Consider the following 15,164-nt stretch of genomic DNA (forward strand, 5'->3'; position numbering starts at 1 on the left):
TGTATATGTTATGGCTGGAAATAAAAATTTTCTCCTCCTTAGGTATTGCAGAAGAAAAGATTGTGAACTAAGTTCTTTGTTAGCTTTTGTGAACTTAGTTCACAATGTTTTCTTCTGTAATACCTAAGTATTCTATTACTAAAAATTGCAGAACAGAAACTAGCTACTGAAGAACTATGGATACACTTTATTTTCTAGGCTTGGTAGAATTCAGTATTTTCATTAAAAATCAGGACAGTGGAACAAAATGATGACAAAATGTTAAAGTGACATTGATCAGGCAGGGAACTCAGGCCCTTTGCAATACTTTGTGAATACTTGTTTTTATTATTATTTTTTTCTCCTTGCTTATGAGAACACTATAATTGTAACAAAGAACACACAACTTAAAACTTTACTGCTTCTTTCTTTCCCCATAACATAGAAGTGCATTAAATTACTATGGACTACTTAGAAAATGACTGTTTAATAAGATATCAACGGGGATCCTCCTCAAGGCACCTTCTCCAGGCATCCAAGGTGTCACCTGGTCTGCATGAACTCTGAGACAATCCACAACATTCAGTGCCTGCTATAGGTTTTCCTTATATGTGAATATAAGGAAATTATAGGTTTTCCTGCTATGTGAAAGCTAAAATGGAAATTTTGAATAGATCAGAAAACACTTCTAACTATAAGGATGGTTAAAAGTCAGAACAGTCTGTTTAATGGGCTGCAGAAAACGTATAATTTCAAGCTTTAAAAGAAGATATACCAGCTTCTGTCAGAAACAGTCTGGATGTATTTTTGTTGTCTCAAAAAAAAAAAAAAAAAAGTCTTTTTTTTTTTTCTTTTTTTCTCCATCCCTTTGTTTTACATTTTTTAGAACATTTGTACTTAGCAGATAACATTTACTTTTATGTTTAAGGTTGATTTTCCACAAGCCCATGATGATTTTTCAGGACAGAAACATCACATCCAGTTTATCCAATACTCTGGAAGCTATTAGGCTTATAGAAAATTCCTCCTATTTTACTCACTTGTTCTTGATAATGCAGTACTAATGAAGCCAATGTTGTAAACCAGGTTTCTACTATGGGTAATCACTAAAACACAGAAAGATTCTAAATAAAAAAATCATAAAATAAAGCATAAAATTTATAAAGAAAAATAATTTGTACAAAAGAAGGCAGAAATTACTAGTTACAACATTTATTGATCGGGGTTACAGGTTTCATCAGAAAGAATGAATGGGTAAACTATGATTTTGTAATATTAGAAGCAGTGAATCGTAATGTAAAGATAATACAGGACTTTGTGCAAAAGCTTTAGAAAAAAATAAAAAATAAAACTCCTATAAAAACTGAAGATTGAAAGATTTTGAAACATTATCGTTATGAGTTATGATATGGCTGAAATGTCTTGTGGTCAGAAAGTTATCAACAGAAGCTGAAGTCCATGTCCAAGAAAGAAAGAAAGAAGCTTTAGAACAGAATATAATTCTGTATTAAATCATGAGTCATGCTGAAGACACAGGAAGAAGATGCAGAGAGAGAAGAAATTATATTTGATTTTTCCATGATGAAAGGACCAAGACAATACAGTATCAGAAGGAAATAAATAAACAATCAATCAAACAAACAAACAAACAAACTTACAAATGCAGGAGAACAGCAGAAGACAGGGGACCTAGAAATATGTCCCAAGATAAAGCAGGAGATCAGAGCTTCATGGTCACAGAAAAAAGAACATGTCATATCCACCTGTTGGAAACAGTTTATCAATATATTGTTTATACTGTTATACTGAAGTAAGTAGGAATTGAGCAACAAAACTTCCCAATATCAGCTTAGTTGCACAATAAGAAAACTCAGCTGATCTTGTTAGTTCAGGAGAGTTAATGTTATTATTTTGTCCCAGAAAATGTTGGTGCTGCCTCTTTTATTTTTTACCAGAGAAATAAAATAATTTCATTAGCTAGTTTACTCTTGACTGTGGTTTGATTTTTTTTTCACTTATTTCTATTTTTTAAATGAAATTTGAGCTCATTTTTTGAGCTCAATTTTTCTTATTTTTGCAATAAAAATGCATGGAAAACAACAGAGACTGAACTTATTTACTTAACTATATTTTGTTGAAATGCAGTCTCTGTGATATTTTCTTCTCAGACAGATAACTGCTTGTTTAAGTTTCTGTGCTATCACAGAACCAACTTTCCTTTTATCATGTCACTACAATTACATTTTAAGGAACTGTATCTAAGTTTTAGCATCCATCATTCTTTTATTGTTTTGGAAAATAAACTATATACGGAGCCTAAATTTTCACTTCAGCTGGAGAAAAACAGTTAGAATAAACTTAATAAAGAAACACGATCCTCTGAGACTGCTACTACAATCTGCAGAAGAGAAGGAAACTAAGCAAAATATATATATACAACTACCTTTTTGTAGCCAATGTGAGAAAAGCACAGTATAAGAAAAGTACATAAGAAAAGTGTTCAGCATTCTCTGGAACATGAAATGTCTTCAGTTGAGCAGCAAAAAATCTAATTGCTTTTGAGTTTAAAAAAACTTGTTTTCTGCAGACATACTTACAATTTTCCCAATAAAAAGTCTTATAAAAAGTCCACAAGGGCACCTGCAATGGAGCACAGCTTTTAATCTATACAAGATGAGTTCATCATTTTAGCTTGATATTAGAAGAGTATCACCAAATTATATAAGCTCAGGTCCAGGCAATAATTTAAACCTCTTTGAAACAAATAAAAATCAACTGGAAAAGTGTAATAGAATACCAGTCCCATTGTTGCTTTTTTATATATAGGTGTCTCCTGTCAATCTGATTTTTAATCTTTCCATGTTCTGAATATTTCCATTTTATAATTTAATACCACTGAAATTCAATATGTAAATGAAAGGATTTAGCCACAGGAGAAAAGATGAAGCCAGTCAAATGGGGACTTAAAGCTTCAGGGAAAGAACCAGAAAGATTACACTTCATGCTTCTATAGGGCCTTACATGTTCAAAGTGCTGTATGAACATTCATTAGTGGAAAAAGTCTCCTTTCATCCTCCCATGCTAATTAACGATAGAAGTAGCAAAACGTTAGCACTAATGTGCATATACACTGTACAATATTGTACTCTACCATGTACTAATTAGCATGAGAGTAAGAGAGAAAACTTTTACTGGAAATATTCCAGGAGAGCACCAGCAGCAGGAGAGAAAAAAACTGTTCCAAATTATTTTTCTTTTATATCTTGTTACCTTCAAGTAAAATAAGTAAATCTAAAGAAAATAGAAGATCTGAATAGAAAATAGGAGTAAATCTACAATGTTCTGATTTCGGTTTGTTCTTTTTAGTTAGTTAGTTATTTAAATTATTGTAATAATGAAAAGGAGAGTATTGTTTTTTAACGATGACTCTTCATACATCCTCATTCACCTTGTTGCCTGTATTCAATGTAACCATCCAAGTAACTGTCTGCTGTTTGAACCTCAGTTAAATATTACTGGTAGATCTTCCATTATAACCCTGTTCCCCATAGTGACCTTGTAAGTCACACAAATTGAGCACTGTGACTTTCTCAGATGCTGTGCAGGGTGAAGATCTCTAAAATGCTTCTTGGATTCAATCCTTGAAGTTGGAATTTTAATGTGATTTTCCACTGCTTTGTTTTACTTTAGATTATATTTTCAAAACAGAAAAATATTTTTTTGAACTGTTTTTTTTTTTTTTTGTCCCAGTAATTTACTTTATCGATGAGAAATGCAAAAATTATTAGTAGTTTTAAGAATAATTTCTGTTCATTTCTATGATTAAAATCTCATTTTGTTTTGTTTTGTTTTCCCATTCGACTGGTAATTTATGAAGAAGAAAAATGGAACTACATTCTGGTGGAGTGAAGGTAAATAAGGCTTCTTTTTTTTCCTATAGGTATATAAAGCTGAAACTTAATGTTAGCATTTTTTGTTTTTGTTTTTCAAATTCTACTGGAAAAGCTCAATTTAAATATATATATATATGTATTTATTTTTTTTTAATACAACAAATTATAAGTGCTCAAAGTAAATATTCTAAACAATATTAAATATTTTGTTTCAAAGTAAGCATTTTTATTAAATAAAAATATCAATTTCCGTACATCAGTCCTATATCCTTTGAAGTCCTATATCCTTCAAAGCCATGTGCAGAAGAAACAGATAAATTTTAAGTAAAGTGAATGCTTAATCCAATAGGAGGTGGCTTTTTTTCCCACCATCTTCTCTGAGGTTTGAAATCATATGGGATACTATTAAAAATGTAAATCACATCTGGCTTCTGAAGTTTTTACTCACATGAGGAAGGACAAAATATTCTAGCGAAAGTCAGAGTTCATTAAGAGAAGAATGCAGCCATGTGGAAAATCTTATTATATGATTTAAAAAAACATAGACAATGATTTAATAAAATAGAGTAATAATTTGTTTGTTCACCCACGGATGCTAGGGTATACCTAACATTACAAATTGATTCAGTGAACTAATATACTGCAGATATTAGTTATGCATATTTTTTCTCACTTATTTGTCAGAAGGCTTCCCCTCTCCGACAATGTAACTTTTTCTCCCCTCCCCTCCCCTCCCTTCCCCTCTCTCCTCTCCCTCTCCCTCTCCCTCTCCCTCTCCCTCTCCCTCTCCCTCTCCCTCTCCCTCTCCCTCTCCCTCTCCCTCTCCCTCTCCCTCTCCCTCTCCCTCTCCCTCTCCCTCTCCCTCTCCCTCTCCCTCTCCATCTTCTCCCTCTAATCTTTCCAGAGTAACTCAATATCAAAAGTTTAATTGTTGTTAACTGGATTGGTACATCTTTTTTCCATAACTAGTTCATAATCCATCTCTTATTAGCTATCCAAAGAACATAAATATATGGTATATATAGGACAACTGAGGAGGTAACAAGCACATTTAGTGACTAAAGCCCCAGTATGTACATGTATATATAACAATTGATAAATAGTAGGTATCACTAATAAATAATATAAAAACAATTGGTAAATAGTAGGTATCACTAATAATGGATCAATATATCCATGCATTTTAAATAACTGAGTTCAAGATGAACGTCTCTGTTCTGTAATGAGTTTCTAGAACGTGGAAATAGCACTGGTAGTTTTCTAGTTGTTTTTTTTTTTTCCTGCTAATTATCTGTCTTTCCTAAGGGAGAAAAAAATTCATCTCCACTGTAGGAAAATATTGGATTACATAGCAGAACAATATGATGAATTTAAAATTTAATTTTCAGCTTTCTATCACACAATAGCATGCATGTTTTTCCTTCACTTGATAGAAAAAAAAAAAAAAAAGTTCCTGTAGAGATACATTTAGACTTGCAAGTGACAAATATTGAATCATATTTGAATGCAGAAGAAAAATTTCAATACAAAAAAGCCCCCCTCCCCCCCAAAAATAATACTCTTCAAAAGTCATTTTTTTCTATATAAGTACTTGAAAATTTGAATTATTTATGAACATATTTTATTTTGAGAGTTTTTAAACTAATTATAACCTTCTAAAATCTCAGGTTTTAAAAGTGTTGCTCAATTTTCTGCTTGCAAAATGTAATGTAATAATGCAGTGAGCTATTCTACTACTGTAGCAGAGTCATATTTTGCACACAAGTAATATTATTTATTTACAACATTTCAGTCTCTATGTCAACAGTGAACTTTGGAGACAGGAAGACAGCAAAACAAACAGATGAACATATTTAGAGGACATAATCTTCATTTATAGCATATATCACATATTCATTTGTATCTTATTGATATTGCTAGTAAGACAAATATCCAAATCATTCTCTTGAGACCCCTCCTAAAGTACTGTGTTCTGTTTTAGGTACTGCAACACAAGAGAGACCTTAATTAGAGCAGGTCCAGAGGAGGGCTACAAAGATAATCATGGAATCATAGAATCTTAAAGGTTGGAAAAGACCTCCAAGATCATCTGGTCCAACTGTCCCTCAACCACCAATAATATGCACTAAACCATGCTCCTAAGTACCACATCCAGTCTTTCCTTAAACACCCCCACTGAGGTACTCCACTCTTTCTGAGAAGAAATGTCACCTAATTTCCAATCTAAACCTCCTCTGGTGCAACTTGAGGCCATTTCCTCCAGTCCTATTGCTAGTTATCTACGAGAACAGGCCAACCCCCCCAGCTACCCACACCTTTCTTTCAGGTAGCTGAAGAAAGCAATAAGCCCTGAGCCTCCTCTTCTCCAGACTAAACAATACCTTTTCCTCCAGCTGCTCCTCACAGGACTTGTGCTCCAGGCCCTTCACTAGCTTCGTAGCCCTTCTCTGGACACATTCCAGGGCCTTGATGTTCTTCTGGTTGTGAAGGGCCCAAAACTGAACACAGTACTTGAGGTGTATCCTCACCAGAGCAGATTACAGGGGGATGATCACCTCCCTGTTCCTGATGGCTACACTATTCCTGATGCAAACCAGGATGATGTTGGCCTTCTTGGCCACATGAACACACTGCTGGCTGACGTTCAGGTGAGTGTGTCATCCAGTGCTCCCAGATCCCTCTCCTCCGCACAGCTTTCAAGCCACTCTGCCCCAAGGCTGTAGCATTGCAAGGGGCTGTTGTGACCATTATCAGAGGGCTGGATTACCTCCCCTGTGAAGACAGGCTGAGGGAGTTGGGGTTGTTCAGCCTGCAGAAGGCTTCGGAGAGGCCTTAGAGCTGCCTTCCAGTACCTAAAGAGGACCTACAGGAATGCTGGGGATGGACTCTTTGTCAGTGAGTGTAGTGACAGGACAAGGGGTAACGGTTTTAAACTACAAGAGAGTATTTTTATATTACGTATTTGGAAGAAATTCTTTACCATGAGGTGAGGCACTTGAACAGGTTACCCAGAGAAGATGTGGATGCCCCATCCTTGTAAGTGTTCAAGGCCAGGTTGGATGGGGCTTTGAGCAACCTGGTCTAGTGGGAGGGGTCTTTAAGGTCCCTTCCAACCCAAATCACTCTGTGATTCTATGATTTTAAGACTTAAATGAAAGAGGACATTTAAACTTTTCAGACGTAAATTAGGTGAAACACTAAAGCTTTCTTCCCTGTTCGTATGTTTAAATCAGAGTAATGTACAATGTAATTCTGTTGTGGAGCTTTTGTAGTTGTTGTTGATGTTGTTTTTGTTTTTTGTAGTTTAATAACATTTTCTCAAAACTATGTAATAATAAAATAGATGTATTTTATTCTCTGGCATCTTCAGATAGGTTTATTTAAACATATATATATATATATATATATATATAATCTTAAAAGTATCCATGTTTTCACAGTATATATATATATATATACTGTGAAAACATGGATACTTTTAAGATTCAGGATACACATATAAGACCTCAGGACTTCATGTTACCATCAGTCCTACTGCCTCAAGTATTAAAAAATGGACATTTATATTTTTAAGGTGGTATTACTTTCATAGTTTCCACATTGGCTTTGTTTAGATTACAACGTTTTTTCTACGTGGATTATTCTCTAAAATACTATAGTTAAAAAAAATGCAAGGCATGGGTAAACAGAACAGATGACATGTAAAACAAGCATCACCCATAACAAATAGTCTGATGGGATATCTACTGTATACTAATATCATAAAAATCCACTCATTTTTTTCTAAGAAAGTTATTGAGATCTGGTAACATCATCCTGTGGATATCCACATCTGGAATAATGTCAGTGAAAAAATAAATAAATATATAGATAGATAGATAGTGAGAGAGAGAGAGAGAGAGAGAGAGAGAAATCACTGGTGTATTTTCTATTACTGGAGAGGTTAGCTAGCAGTAACTTTTCTCCAGAGTTTTTTTTTTTTGTTCTATTTATTAAACTGGTGACACAGGCAATGTTAACTATGGCATGGCAATTCTGTTTGCAATTAAAACTGTCTTTCCAGTCTGAAAAGCCAAGCTAAGAAAATGGCAGCACACTCGTCATCTCTCAGTAATCTTCCATCCAAACTTCCAAGATGAATGCAAGGGACAAGGGGGACTTTTCAACTAAGAGCCATTGAATACACTGCTGAAATTGAAAAGCAGATTCTGTTCAGGATAGGTCTTATAATCACCTTTTAAGCTGGGATCTGGCAGGTCCAAAATCCTGAGGTTTAACTAAAAAGCAGGGGTGATGAAAAACACCTGTAAAGGTGGGGATGGGGATGGGGGGCACTCAAAAGAACAAGGACACAAGGGTCCTGGCAAAAAAATATTTCATATCTTTGTATCATTTTTCTATGTCCTGTCATACCATATGCAACTCTGTAGAGAAATATGATATTGCTCAGGACCCACTCAAGCCATCCATTTCAAGCAGGAACAGTACTTTATTTAGATTTGTAGAAAACATGTAGAAAACGTAGAAAACATATAAAGACATTTAGACAACATCTAGCACATTCCAAAGGTCCAAAGGTCCACTGGACATATTCAACAGGTGGAGCCAACAGGTAATGTTGGCAATACAGTTGTGCAATCAGCCCAGCATTTTACCAGCTGCCCTGATATGAAGAGCTGAAACATAATAATCACAACAACAAAAAAATCTTTCCTACTTTTCTTATATTTCGCTCTTTCTTCAGAAGACCAGTTCTTTCATGTACTGTTGAAACCCAGCCTCACTGCAGTTCATTACTAGTTCCATCTTTATTAATAATTTCTGTCAGACTGAGATACAGTCTGAGATACAAGTCTGAAAGGCATGTGAACATTCAACCCATCCTCTGGTTAGCTTGCTTTCAAGCACGGCTGTGGTTTGTGCCAGATAACCATCTCCTGAATCCTGTTCAAGAGACAGAACAAGCCAGGGACACTTTCTAATTGGTAAACAGTAGATCCTGTGGTAAGATAGGATTTTAGTTGAACAGATATAAACTGTATCATACAAGGACCACAAAGCAGGATGTGGTGGCTTGTGACAATCAGTTGCAACTATAGGAAGTGTTTTTTTTTTTTGTTGTTTTTTTTTGTTTGTTTGTTTGTTTTTCCCCAAAAAAATATTATGAATCCCTTTCTGATAAGAGAATTGTGTATTACATTTAGCTGTGCAATAACTAAATTCCGAAGCCATTACTAACAATTTCAGTTCTGTTCCAAGCAGTTCTATAACATGCTTGAAAATTTGCTTTAAGTCTTCCAAAGGACCTCCAAATACTTCATAATGATGTTTTATTCCTAACCCCTCCCCCCACCCCCAATGAGTCATCCCACCATCAATATTAGATATAACTTTTCTACAATACATACAGAAACTGCTTACATGGAAATTTAATATTATGAGAGTAACATATTTTTAACTATGTTTTACAATATTTTTGCTGCTAGAAACCTCAGAGGAATGGTATCACTGTGAGATGGTGCAGCTTCTTGTGGAAAATCACTGACTTCTTGAAAATGCACTTTGAAGATTTCTGCGTTAAGTGACCACCAGGAGCATAATTAACAATTTCACTTAGTAGTACTCTCCTACTCTGAAAGCCGAATCAGATTTGTATTCCAATGTAATGCTTCCAAAACAATATATCAAAGTGAAATATTCCTTGGTCATCTTCCAGTGAGCTGCTAACTGCTAGTTGCCTCCAAAAAGTGGAAATCAGCATGAGAGAACTCTTAATGGAGGGAAAAACAACAACAACAACAAACAGAAATACCATAGCTCATGGTCTGTGAGGATGTTTTCCCTACTTATCTACACTTACCTTTCTTTCTTACTTCATCAAAGCCATTTTCAAACATTTTAAAGCATTGCCAAAGAACTAGAGCGAGATGAAGATCCCTTGAATCTAACAATTCACTAATTTTCAGTGACCTCTAGACAAAAGAGGTCCTCACACAAAGTCATGTTAAGATCAACAGACTGACTACATTCACCAGGTGTTGATTTGGCAGTACTACATCATTTCACACCAACTGACATGGTAATCTCATAAATGTAATCTGTTGCATTACATTTTGCAAAATGTTGCTATACAGTTTGGTTGCACATTAGTCCTAATTTTGAATATGCAATTTTTTGTCCAATATAACAAACTGTTATCTGCTTGTATTTTTCTTTTTTTTTTTTTTTTTTTTTTCTTACCTAATAGTTGGGCAAATCAGAAACTGCATCTGCTCTATCTTTTAGCAACAGCTTTTGAATTTTCTACAGTCCCTAGAGGGTTTGGGGTCTTCTAAACTAATCAAGGATTTATGAGACATAAATACTATATTATGTCTGTGACAGATGACATTTTTCCCCACTAATGATCCTGGCTAGTCTAAGAACTGAAGAACACTGCTGGATGAACAATAGATATTGTAATAAATTGCCTGAAGGGAGTTATATCAAAGAGAGAAATTAGGGAGGATATTTTCCATGCGTGGTCATACAACTGTAAATTATACATGCACTTAGGTATTGTGATTTTGATGGTTTATTTATTTGGAATATTATTTGGATCTCAATTAATATTAATATATATATATTATTAACTTTGTTAATTGCACTGAATACCATGTTGTGCAGAATATCTAAGGAAAAATAGGAAAGGAAATGAAATAAGGAAAAAAATAAAGAGTTTAAATTAATAATAATTAAGGAAAACAACAACAAAAACATTGGCATGAATGAGGCTGCAGTGTTTTATATCAACTGAGAATCTACCACAAAACTGAGATGCAGCTAATGGTTGTGCAGTGCAGTGCAGTGCAGTGGTAAATCATAGAAGAAAAAATGTGATATTTTAGGAGCAATATAGTAAGAGACAACTTATGTATGCATGACATTAATGGCATAAGACATTAAGCTTTGAAGTATTGCTCTTCCCTGTTTCTGTACCAATGAATTTTTATTTATTTTTATTTTTATTTTACTGATATCTTAGATGGCTGTCTGTTCTTTCATCTCCTTTATTTATGTAAGTTGTTTTTTCCTTTTTCTCCTTTACACATTTTGTTTGTTTGCCTTGATATTTTTAGGGTCTGCACATTAGTACTGGGAATAGGTTTTGTTTGTTAGGATGAGTCATGCCCACCCTCTTTCATTTAAGTGCACAAGCAGAACAGGAATGTCCTTTATATCTTCAGAGCAGGAAGACATTCTTTTGGTAGCATGTAATTTCTTTCACCTTACAGAGCCCTTATCACAGATATACAATAAACAAGAGGTACTTTTGACTCCTGTACAGGTGGGTTCTGTTTGGTTTTGTTTTGTTTTGTTAATCCCAATGGAGATTGTCTTTAGACTCATGATTATTTATGACCTCTGGACTAATGCAAAACTGTTGGGTTCTTTAATGTGCAGGAAAATATATACTTATTTAATCTTATATATTTATTCCTTCCTTCTCAGACTGAGACATGTTAATATTCAGTACATGACCATACCTTGTTTTATAGACATTGTGTTATATATCTCCACTGGGAAGTTTATCTTTCAGGATTTTTGGAATGGCATGGAATTTTTTAGTATATAAAGCATTTGCTTTGTATACAAGTAATATTTCTTTCAGTTGCTGTCGTGGTTCCGCTCGAGTGGACAGCCGAGCTCCACCACACCCACTCTCTCACTCCCCCTCCTCAAAGAGGAATGGGGAGAAAATATGTGAAAAGGGCTCAAGGATTGAGATAAGGACGAGAAAATCACGCAATAATTATTGTAACGGGCAAAACAGACTCGGCATAAGGAGATAGTAAGATTTATTGCCTACAACTAACAAGCGAGAGAAGTGAGAAAACAAAGGAAAAAAAAAACAAAAGCACCTTCCCCCCCATCCACCCTCTTCCACCTCCTCCCCCCGAGCGGCGCAGGGGAATGGGGAATGGGGGTTATGGTCAGTCTACAGCACTTCTTCTCTGCCGCTCCTTCTCGGTCACTCTTGTCCCCTGTGCTGTGGGGTCCCACCCACGGGATGCAGTCCCTGATGAACTGATCCACGTGGGCTTCCCACAGGCAGCAGCTCTTTCAGAACTGCTCCAGATATGGGTCCGTACCACGGGGTCCATCCCTCAGGAGAAAACTGCTCCAACCTGGGTCCCCTACGGGCAGCAGCTCCTGCCAGGTCATCTGCTCCTGCGTGGGCTCCTCTCCACGGGCTACAGGTCCGGCCCGGAATCTGCTCCAGCAGGGGTCTTCCACAGGCGACAGCCTCTGTCGGTGCAGGGCCACTTGCTCCACCGTGGTCTCCTCCATGGGCTGCAGCGTGGAACCCTGCTCCACCGTGGTACTCCATGGGCTGCAGGGGGACATCCTGCTTCACCATGGTCCTCACCACAGGCCGCAGGGGACTTCTGGTGTGGCGCCTGGAGCACCTCTCCCCCTCCCTCTACACTGACCTTGGCACGTGCAAGGCTGTTCTCTCACTCCTGGCTGCTGTCTGGCGCAGCATTTTTTTCCCTGTCTTAAATATGCTCTCACAGAGGCGCAAACAACATCGCTTATTGGCTCGACTCTGGAAAACAATGGGGCCCTTCCCAAACATGGGGCAGCTTCTAGATCTTTCTCACAGAAACCACCCCTATGGCCCCCTGCTACCAAAACCTTGCCACGTAAACCCACTACAGTTGCATATTTGTATTTTGTTTGAACTGAAATGTATACATGATTGTTATCTTAACTAAAATCCATCATGCACATAGCACAGTGGTAGTTTTCATTCCTTGAAACATGCACATGAAAATGGCAATTCCTAAAAACATCTTGTTTTATAATTGCATGTGCTTTTCTTTTTATAGATATATTCAAAAATTCTTATATTTATTAATATTTATATTTATTTATATTTATTTAATATTTATTTATATTTATTAATTTTTATAGATATATTTAAAAACTTCATGTTAAAACTGAAGCTATTTACTAGAAGTAGAAAATTGAAATAGAAAGTATAAAGGATATTTTTAATTATCTTTGGATAATTAAATCAGCATAACCACAGTAAGCATAACTTTTATTATTTTATTTTATTTTATTTTATTTTATTTTATTTTATTTTATTTTATTTTATTTATCTTATTTTATTTATTTTCAGTCCTGATCACAATATTTAGGATAAACTTTTTGTTCCACTTTCTGCTCCCACACTTCACTCAATTCTTCTTCTTAAATTGGATTAAAATCTCTTGAGTGGAAGTAATTACCCTGATTCTTTTAAATAGAGTGGAAGGAATTATATTCATGCTTATCTGTCCTTTGTTGTGAAATCTGCAAATCATTTTTCAGAGAGGATATGGAAAGAGGAGGAGGAGATGAGGAGGGAAACAAACAAAAATGTCAGAGAAAATACATATACTTCTATTTGTATTTTATTTTATTTTATTTTATTTTATTTTATTTTATTTTATTTTATTTTATTTTATTTTTTACCTTCATGGTCACAACACCAAAACTATAATTACTTTAAATTTTGTGTAATTTGCAATCTTTCAGTTTTAGTCCTTGTAGTTTATATGCATTGCTATTTGTGAGGTAAACTCACAAGGACACCATCCTCAGCTAGTGTTAATCACTGCAACCCCACCATGGAAGTACAAAGTTTGGAAAATATTATGTTTTGAATGTTCACTGTCCCAGGCATATACTGAAATCACAGGCATACACTGAAATGTAGCTTACAAACTTCTGATCATCTCCAGATTTTTCCATTCTTTTTAACTGAACTGGAGAGTCTAAACTCACATAAATTGTGTATGGAAAGATCAAGAGAGAGAGATGTTGAAGGAAAGGCAAATGTATAAAGCATATGCATCAGTTCCATGCACTAAAGTGATGTGATGAATATTTTATAAGACTAATTTATAAGTGTGTCCAGACTCCCTCAGTGTGCATTGCTTAAGTTCAAAGTTTGTACATCCATCATGGCACATTCAGTTTGGATGAACACTTTGGAGCGTATAGTCTCATTCCTAGTGATGGAATGTGCTCCTCATGGACATTTTGCAAAGTAAAATGAACCCACATGGTAAGGTACACAAAAAAAAATTATATCTTTCTCTAATCTTCCAAATTGTGTTGGTTCATTTCCTTCAATTCTCCTTCTCTTTGTTTATAAACCTAATAAATAAAATAAATAAAAAACGAAATAAAAGTCACTTGGTAACAATATTACTACTAATTCACTTGAAGAAGTTGCAGTTCTCATGTACAGCTAATGTAGGGCAAAATAGAGCAACTCAGTTATGATGACTACATCAGACTATCTATTGCAATGTTTACCTCCATTGCCTTTATGAATCATCACCTCCTGCACAGTAAGAAGGAAAATGGAGATGAGTTACATTCTTCAATAAGTGACAATGAGAGCCTCTATCTGTACTGCAGAGTGACACCTCCAAAAGCATACCTTAAATACAGCTCCCATAGAAATGGCATATTCTACCCTCAGAGGAAGCTATGCTTCCAAATTGCCCCAACAAAAAGCATAACTGGTGCTTAAAAACATACAGGTACAAAATCTTAAGGAGGCATGAAATTCTTAAGTGAACTGGTTGTATTAATTTTCAGATCAAAAAGAATTAACTATATGTTGAGAAGGATTCTTGACTTCTCAAGCAATGGTTAGCTGATTCATAACTACTGTCTTTACAAATGCAGAAAATTAATAAAGTTAAGGACATAAAATACAATGGAAAACTCTCACAAGTCTTTGAGGCTGCAACCAACACCTGACTTTATCTCTAGACGAGTGGTGAAGATAAAAAGGACCATGAAAACTAAGAGACTATCATTAAAGGTAAGTAATATGTTTACAAAAACATGAACTGCCTCACTAACAATACATTCTAAAAACAAGAACAGCCAACAAAAGTTTTCTCTTTTATGCATTGAAGAATATATTGTCCTAAATATTTCCAAATCCAATATGCTCTTAAAATTTTAGATGTCCTTTTTCTCCTCCTTACCCGTCCCCTTTTTTCCCCTCCCCTCCTTTTCTCCTCTCCTCCTTCTCTAAACTTGGACCTATTGAAAAACTACTTTAATTTAGCTTTCTACTGAAATTACTTTCCAAAGTTTTCATGCCTTAGTTAAGGATTCGCTGTAAATTCTGCCAGGAAATTTTTATCTTAAGAAAACTCCAAACAACAATTTATCTTTTTTACCTTATTAAAAAGTTTAACAGTTTGGTTTTTTTTTTTTTTTTGGTTGGTTGGTTGT

General features: G+C 35.2%; 1 long non-coding RNA gene across 1 annotated transcript in view; it reads left to right on the forward strand.

Annotated features, from left to right (window-relative positions):
- LOC311429741 overlaps nt 1–12,284 on the forward strand; it is a 68,214-nt gene extending 55,930 nt beyond the window's left edge. Inside the window, exon 2 of the long non-coding RNA XR_014688373.1 lies at nt 11,524–12,284. This is a non-coding gene — a long non-coding RNA (uncharacterized lncRNA). The remainder of the gene's footprint in view (nt 1–11,523) is intronic.
- Nucleotides 12,285–15,164: the final 2,880 nt, after the last annotated feature.

Source organism: Aythya ferina (genome assembly GCF_964211825.1).
Source record: "Aythya ferina genome assembly, chromosome: 1".
NCBI lineage: Eukaryota > Metazoa > Chordata > Aves > Anseriformes > Anatidae > Aythya > Aythya ferina.